Below are 9079 nucleotides of genomic sequence, written 5' to 3'. Positions count from 1 at the left end.
CGGGGACGAACATGGGTACGAACTTATAGTAATTACTTTACTTTTATAGTAAAATGAGAGTTGGGGTGTACGAAGAGGGGTATTATGGTAATTCTAAAGTTTTCTAAGGGTAATTCTATAATTGAATCTTACTGCTCATGCTTTTCCATTAGACGCGTGTACTATATTTGAGCAGGCACATGTACTGCTCTAACACAAATTTCACATCCTAACTTTCTGATTTTACATCCTACACTGCTCCAGTTCAAAGAACTCGATTCTTCTGTCTTCTTCGTTAGTTTCAGAACTTCTTTCACCTCTTTTCTCTATTTTTTACTCTTTCAAAGTACGACTTTTTTCTGTTGATGGGTCTATGATGGTGATTTACTGCATGAGAGCCCTGAGAATACTTAAAATTGGGTTCTCTAATGGAAATGGAGTATTGATGTATACGTAACTGGCGGTGTGAGTATAGTGTAGTGCATTTTTTTTTTGGTCTTCCCTCTTGCAGAGATTGTTAATTTCTCTATTTATATCTGTTGTAGCCTCTTTGTTTCTAGCGTTATTTATGCAATCATTTTTCTATCCATTGTACTTTCGTTATATCACAATTTGTGTGTATAGGTTAGTTTTATTCTTTTTCAATAACGTTTTGCTAGAATTTTCACATGCATGTCGGCAGGGGGACCTAGAGCATTGGCTGCGGGTTCCCGAGCACTAATTGTGAACCCGGATATTATTGCATATTAATTTGAAATTACGGTAGGAACCCATAAGCCTCAAATTCTCGATCTGCCTCAGCATGTCGGTTATTGTGCCTGATTTTCCCATACGTTGTGTCTTTTTGATGAATTTTGTTCTTGTTACCAGGAATTTGAGGTGGACCGTGCACCTAAGTTGTTTGACTATATGTCTGCAAGGTAATTTGGACTTCTTACTATGGCCAGTGTCAGTTGCGCATTCACTCCCATTATTGCTGCACTTGAGAAAAAAAAGTTTGCTTCTTTTTATTTTTTATATGTTTTAGATTTATGTTTTCTCCTCTTCCTGTATAATAGAAAGATATTCACTAATGTAAAAGCTAGATATATAATGTAATTTGCAGAAATGAATATATACTCTAACCAACTTACCTAAACAAGTTGGCAATTCCTTTAACATATAAAGTATATTACTGACAATAGGATATATCTCTGATTGTCCGATGTTCAGCCTTCAAAGACAAAAGATATTCAAAGTGAAGTGACCAACCGCTAATAGAATACTACATATATGTTTGCTAGGCATTTCTTTTAAATAACGTATCATAAAAATGTGAAATGAAGTTATTGCTGACGCAATGATTCTATGTTGTTCTTTTCTTGACAGGAGTTTGGGTCATTTTTTCCCCTCACTCTTTAGACAGAGACAGCTTCTTACTGATCTCACTGAATAGATAGGACCAAGAAATGCATTATAGAGACTTGAACAACAATTGTTCTTTGGCACTTGGCACAATGATGGACTTTATTGTTGACGTCGAGTCTCTTGGTAAACAGATACTAATTACATTTCTAGAGAGAAGTAAGGATGAGTTTACCAATAAATATAGAGGAGGCAAAGCTGCTACAGCTGTTTCTAGCAGCTTGAAGAGGGAATTTGGATAATGTACATTTCTTTTGTTATTCTCTACTTCCTCCTCTATGCTTGAGGCTATTGAGAGTGATAACCGCCTTCACCATAACAATAACATACAACAATAAACTTAAGTAGCAAATGCCATATTGTGTGGATCATCCAGAGGAAGTTAGTAAGCTTGCTAGGTGAAGGCTCAGGTTTCAAAAGTTAAAGGTGCGATAATGGAAAACATTGAGAAAGTAGACTATACTAACATCCTTTTTTGATTGTACTCTTTCAAAAGACTAGATTTCTTCATTTGACACCGGAAAGACGCCAAGAAATTGTGTGTGGCTGGTTAATGTGAATTATAGCCTTGCGCATGTTCTTGTGCGAGGGAAGAAGATCAAGCTTTGTAGATGAATCTGCTGTTACTTTTATGCTTCTGTTCGGTTTTTATCCTAATTGGAAGATACTTCTTACATAAAAAGAGTACGTTGGGTACCTTGCATTCTAACCTAAAAAGTCACAGTTGCTCCACTATTATAAGGTATTTAGTTCTGTTTGTTTAAACTGAAACTTCATATATTTGTTTGTTACAATGATTGTCACTTCTGTCTTACTGCTTACATATTAACTTTATTGACAAGTACTGCTAATAAAATTGTTGTGTTATTTTTTGAACTCAAAGAGCTATGAAATAGAAGAGGGCTTTCAAAAGCTAACTTTTTGTAATATGGAGAGTAATTTGGTTCTTTCAAGAATGATCATAAAGAACTTAAGTCGTTTGAGCAGTAGTGATGAGCTTAGTGATTGAACAAAAAAAATAAAAAAGGTGATGATGGAGATGAAATATTTTGGATAACTTAGTAGTATTTTGTGAGACAAGGAGAAAGTTTTTTGATAGTTTGGTCTGTTACTTCATATATTTAGAGAGGTGGAAAACACGAGAAGAGAAAAAAAATCCAATTCTTTGACAAGCCCTGAATCCTTGAGCATATAATTCCTTGGTAACATTCTAATTCGGCCTATTACTTTACCCCTAAAAATGTTTCAGCTGTTGGAAAAAATATACGGCAAAGGGCCAAATATACCCATCTACTTTCGAAAATGGTCTAAAAATATCCCCGTTATACTATTGGGTTATCTATACCCCTGCAGTCATACTTTGGGTTCAAATATACCCCTCATTTAAACGGAGGGACACGTGTCATCGTCCTGTTGGTCAATTTTAAATATCTCCTAATTAATTAAAAAAATTCATTACCCATACCCGAAAAATAATTTTTTAAAGCAATTTTTTTTTATAAAAATGGAAAAAACTGAAATTATTTTTTCTAAAAACTGGAAAAAACGAAAATATTTTTTTTTCAGTTTTTACAAAAAAAAACCGCTTTAGAAAAAACTGAAAAATATTTTCTAAAATAATGTTTTTGTAAAAACTGAAAAAAAGAGCTGAAAATTAATTTTTTAAAGCAATGTTTTTGTAAAAACTAAAAAAACAAATATATATTTTTTTTTTCAGTTTTTAGTTAAAAATATTTCAGTTTTTAATTGCATTAGAAAATTATTTTTCAGTTTTTACAAAAATATTGTTTTAGAAAATATTTTTCAGTCTTTTTAAAGCAGTTTTTTTATAAAAATTGGAAAAAAAAATCGTTATTTTCAGTTTTTAGTAAAAAAAAAATAAATAGTTTTTTCCAGTTTTTAAAAAAAAAAATATTAATTTTCGGGTATGAGTAATGAGTCTTTTTAATTAATTAGTGGATATTTAGAATTGACCAACAAGACGATGACATGTGTCCCTCCGTTTAAATGAGGGGTATATTTGAACCCAAAGTATGACGGTAAGGGTATAAATAACCCAATAGTATAACGAGGGGTATTCTTAGACCATTTTCGAAAGTAGAGGGGTATATTTGGCCCTTTGCCGAAAAATATATGACAGAAATGTAAAAAGTTATTCTTTGAGGTTATGTGGAAATGTTCTTGAATTGCATTTCAAGAGTAGTTTTAGAAAAGAATCACAAAGCAAAAGCGATTGTGTGAGATCATGTTGTTGATGTTCTGTAGTAATGGGAAGTTCTACCCTCAAATTCACATGTTAGCTTCCTGTTCCTTATGAAATAAAAGGACTCAATCAAATATGGTAGGTAGTTTTTCATGCCTTATGGTAATATGAAGGTTACATTTAATTCGTCTTTCATTCAGCTTGACTTTGGTATTTCTACATCGTCAGATACTATGATCTATCCACCTTTAATCCTACTAAAATATTTTCCATAAGTACATTTAATGTCATCTTAATGGGTTTCCACGGAGTTGCTGGGGAGATGTAGCAATAGTATAGAGGAAAGAGCATATAGGTGAAAACAAGATTGATATTTCTCCTCTAGAATTTGAGCTTAGTTTTTTATAATTATCTCACCAATATATTTGCATTGTCATGTGAACAAGAAAAATTTTACCGAGACGTCCACAACATTTGGCTTCAGGCCAACATAAGTTGCTTTGGATTTCATTCTATATGTTTCTCGCTATCTCTATTCCCAAATTTGGGTATCTTCCATCATGTAGTTATAACATATTAGCTACAAGTTATAGGTCCTTTTAATAGGCAGTCATCTTTTCCTTGCTAAATTGATGGTCTAACACTAAGATGAGATTTTTTTTCTTATTAAAGAGGAATTTGAGGACGTCACTGTTGATCATGGACTTGTGTTTCTTCTACATATAATTTTTCTATAGAACATGTTATGTTACTGTTATTCCCGCCAATATTGCTGTATTTGCAAATAATAATTCTGCAAAATATAAGTTAACGTAATGAAACAATAATAAATTCGAGCCCACTGAATTCACAGTAACAATCTTAAGGAATTTAATATTAATTTCTGTATTTGTGTTATTCTTATTATTCTGCAAACTAAAACCTTTGTGGTTTGTGTACTCCCGTTTTGGAGAGTTAAGCCTTCGTGGCGTTTTGTTGGATATTAAAATCTACGTGATTTTTACTCCAGTTTGAAAACGTGTATTAAACGTTTGTTTGTGTCATTCTTTTACAGAAAAAATGATGACTGAAAGTGAAAACCAAGCTGTTCCGATGGTAACTGCCAACGCATCGACAAGCCGAACACCGGCGTTGGCACCGGCAGAAAAACCCGAAAAATTTTCCGGGATTGATTTCAAGCGCTGGCAGCAGAAGATGTTCTTCTACTTAACTACGTTATGTCTACAGAAGTTCATCAAGGAAGATGTTCCTGATCTGCCAGATAAAACTCCAGATAATGAACGCTTTCTCGTGATTGAAGCGTGGAAGCATTCTGATTTTTTATGCAAGAATTATATTCTTAGCGGAATGGATGATAATCTGTATAATGTATACAGTAGCGTGGAGACGTCAAAAGAATTGTGGAATGCGCTTGAAAAGAAATATAAAACTGAAGATGCCGGGATGAAGAAATTCGTTTCCGTAAAATTTTTGGACTACAAAATGGTAGATAGCAAATCTGTTATTACCCAAGTCCAGGAATCGCAAGTGATTATTCATGATCTACTTGCTGAAGGTCTTGTCATTAACGAAGCATTCCAAGTAGCAGCAATGATTGAGAAGTTGCCTCCATTGTGGAAGGACTTCAAAAATTATTTGAAACACAAATGAAAGGAAATGTCCCTTGAAGATCTCATTGTTCGGTTGAGAATCGAAGAGGACAATAAAGCTGCTGAAAGGAGAGGCCGTGGAAATTCAACAATAATGGGAGCAAATATTGTTGAAGCTAACAAAAAGAGGAAGAAGGCTTCTGGTCCGAAATACAACCCAAGCAAGAAGCGGTTCAGTGGAAACTGCTACAACTGTGGAAAAACTGGACACAAGTCTACGGAGTGTCGTGCTCCGAAGAAAGACAAGAAAAGAGGTCAAGCAAACATGGTAGTAAACCATGATGATGTTGATAACTTGTGTGCCATGCTTTCTGAATGTAACTTGGTGGGAAATCCTAAACTGTGGTGGTTTGATTCAGGAGCCACTCGCCATGTTTGTGCAGTTAGAGAAGCTTTTGCTACCTATGCTCTTGCTGAACCCGGAGAGACAGTTTATATGGGAAATGCTTCAACAGCAAAAGTTGAAGGATATGGAAAGATATTTCTGAAAATGACTTCTGGCAAGGTCATGACTTTGAACAATGTCCTTCATGTTCCCGAAATGAGAAAGAATTTAGTCTCTACTGGACTTCTTGTTAAGCACGGTTTTAAGTGCGTTTTTGTGTCAAACAAGGTTGTAATTAGTAAGAATGAAATATTTGTAGGAAAAGGTTACCTCACCGAGGGCCTTTTCAACCTAAATGTAATGGTTGTGGAAAATAATAATAATATTTCAGCTTCTTCTTACTTACTTGAGTCAAATAATTTATGGCATGTACGTTTGGGTCATGTCAATTATAAAACCTTGCGGAAAATGATTAACTTGGAAGTACTGCCCAAGTTTGAATGCGAAAAATCAAAATGTCAAACATGTGTGGAATCTAAGTATGTTAAACATCCTTATAAGTCAGTTGAAAGGAATTCAAATCCTTTAGACTTAATTCACACAGATATTTGTGACATGAAGTCAATATCATCTCGCGGTGGAAAGAAGTATTTCATAACTTTTATTGACGATGGTACTCGATATTGCTATGTTTACTTACTGAATAGTAAAGATGAAGCAATAGACGCATTCAGGCAATACAAAAATGAAGTTGAAACGCAACTTAACAAGAAAGTAAAAATGATAAGAAGTGATAGGGGTGGTGAATATGAATCTCCTTTTGAAGAAATATGTTTAGAATATGGAATTATTCATCAAACAACAGCCCCTTACACGCCCCAATCTAATGGGATTGCGGAAAAAAAGAATCGCACATTAAAGGAGATGATGAATGCGTTGTTGATAAGTTCTGGTTTGCCACAGAACTTGTGGGGGAAGCCATTCTTACGGCTAATCGAATATTAAATCGAGTGCCCCATAGCAAAACACAATCCATTCCATATGAAAAATGGAAAGGAAGGAAGCCCAACTTGAATTACTTTAAAGTGTGGGGGTGTTTGGCAAAAGTGCAAGTTCCTAAACCCAAAAGGGTAAAGATAGGACCGAAAACCGTTGATTGTGTTTTCATAGGATATGCGACAAATAGTAAAGCATATCGATTTCTGGTTCATAAATCAGAAAATCCCGACATTCATAATAATACGGTTATAGAATCAGATAATACTGAGTTCTTTGAAAATATATATCCGTATAAAAAGGAATGTGAGTCGTTTGATGAAGGATCTAAACGACCTCGGGAAGAAACAAAAGAAAGTACATGTAATCAGGAGAATCCAAGACGTAGTAAACGTCAAAGAACATCTACTTCATTTGGACCAGATTTTGTGACTTTCTTATTGGAGAATGAGCCTCAAACATTTAAAGAAGCTATGACTTCTTCGGAATCATTGTTTTGGAAAGAGGCAGTCAATAGTGAAATAGAATCCATATTGAACAACCATACATGGGAATTGGTTGATCTTCCTCCTGGAAATAAACCTTTGGGTTCTAAATGGATTTTTAAGAGAAAAATCAAAGATGATGGCACTATTGATAAATTCAAGGCAAGGCTCGTAGTCAAAGGGTATAGACAACGAGAAGGTCTAGACTACTTTGATACATACTCTCCAGTTACAAGAATTACGTCCATATGGATGTTAGTAGCATTAGCTGCAATTTCTGTTATCCCGCCAATATTGCTGTATTTGTAAATAATAATTCTGCAAAATATAAGTTAACGTAATGAAACAATAATAAATTCGAGCCCACTGAATTCACAGTGTTTCCTTAAGGAATTTAATCCCCTCCTAGTACCCAAGGTAATGGATTATTTCCTCCCAGGATAGAACGAATCACACACTGGTGTAGCGGTACTTCAAACCCCAGTGTTTCAGCGAACACAAAGTTCGGTAGCAAATCACACTTACAGTTACTTTGTTTGAAGTTAAAAACAATGCAGAACGAAGGAGTATAAACTCAGAAAATCGTATGAAAATGCTGAGAGGAAGGAGTGCAAATGTATAGCCAATTTGTTGAGCGAATTGTGTGTTGGGATGCTTAATGTATATCATGAATTGTACACGACCAGATATAGCTTGTGCTATAAGTAAACTGAGTCGATATACGAGCAATCCAGGACAATCTCATTGGATGGCAATGAAACGAGTTTTGGGATATTTAGAACATACCCAGAACTTTGAATTGCACTACAGTAATTTTTCTGCGGTGATTGAGGGATATTGTGATGCAAATTGGATCACCGGTTCAACTGATTCTAAGTCCACGAGTGGATATGTATTCACTATTGGTGGAGGAGCGGTATCTTGGAAGTCATCCAAACAAACATGTATTGCCCGCTCTACAATGGAGGCTGAATTCATAGCCTTAGATAAAGCCGGTGAAGAAGCTGAATGGCTCCGGAATTTCTTGGAAGACATTCCATTTTGGCCCAAACCATTGGCACCAATATGCATACATTGTGATAGTCAAGCGGCAATTGGAAGGGCTGGGAGCGTTATGTATAACGGTAAATCTCGTCATATACGACGAAGACATAAAACCGTTAGGCAATTACTCTCTAGAGGAATTATCACGATTGACTATGTAAAGTCAAGTGATAATGTGTCGGATCCACTTACAAAAGGCCTAACTAGAGAGGTAGTTGAGAAATCATCAAGGGGAATGGGGCTATGGCCGAGAACAAGTCATTGTGGCGGTAACTCTACCTAGAAGACTAGAGATCCCAAGATCTAGGTTCAAGGAGATCAAACAAAGTCATTAATGACGGTTCAACATTGTCAAATAAAATTTTTAGTCCGTTCTCGTGATGAGACAATATTCAGTACCAAGGATAAAGCATTAAGGCTTTTTAATGATTTCTAAATTTGATACGGGGTATATCAAATAGTGTATCTACAGGATGACACGTTTAAGAATCACCTATGTAAGTGTGAAGTGTTAGCCGCTTCAAGGAGAACTTTGTAAGGCCAGTTCTCTACGCACTTATGAAACCAGGCGGTGTTCATGGCTGAAACGAACACAACAATGAGAACCAAAGACGGTTAAGGGTTGATTGTGTGACTTATGGTTGTCTAGTATAATTGTCTAGGTATACACCAAAGATCGACGGTTCAAAGATATCAAATCTACCGATTGACCGAGTATATCCGACATAAGTTTACTACGGAAAGTTCAAAGGGAAACCTACTTATCCAGATGCGATTAATCCTTACTTGTAAATCACACAGTTTTTTCATGCATACTTCCGTGATATAGCCATTCCCCATTCATGTGGGGGATTGTTGAGGTTTTTAAGATGAAATATTCTTAAAATGAGGGTGAATAGGAAATGGAGGAAAAATGAAATTTTGAGTAAAATTTTAAGTTTCCCCCTCTTGACAATGAGACATTATCCCATATTGGAAGAGGAAGACATTTTTG

General features: G+C 35.2%; 1 long non-coding RNA gene across 1 annotated transcript; it reads left to right on the top strand.

Annotated features, from left to right (window-relative positions):
• The first annotated feature begins 83 nt into the window (after nt 1-83).
• LOC107767616 (uncharacterized) lies at nt 84-2547 on the top strand. Its single transcript, XR_001643947.2, has 3 exons — nt 84-444; nt 850-899; nt 1348-2547. It is a non-coding gene; the product is annotated as an uncharacterized LOC107767616 (long non-coding RNA).
• Nucleotides 2548-9079: the final 6532 nt, after the last annotated feature.

The sequence above is a fragment of the Nicotiana tabacum genome, chromosome 19, assembly GCF_000715075.1.
Source record: "Nicotiana tabacum cultivar K326 chromosome 19, ASM71507v2, whole genome shotgun sequence".
Taxonomy (NCBI): Eukaryota; Viridiplantae; Streptophyta; class Magnoliopsida; order Solanales; family Solanaceae; genus Nicotiana; species Nicotiana tabacum.
Note: the sequence above shows the minus strand (reverse complement) of the source record. Positions and strands in the feature narration are given on the sequence as shown.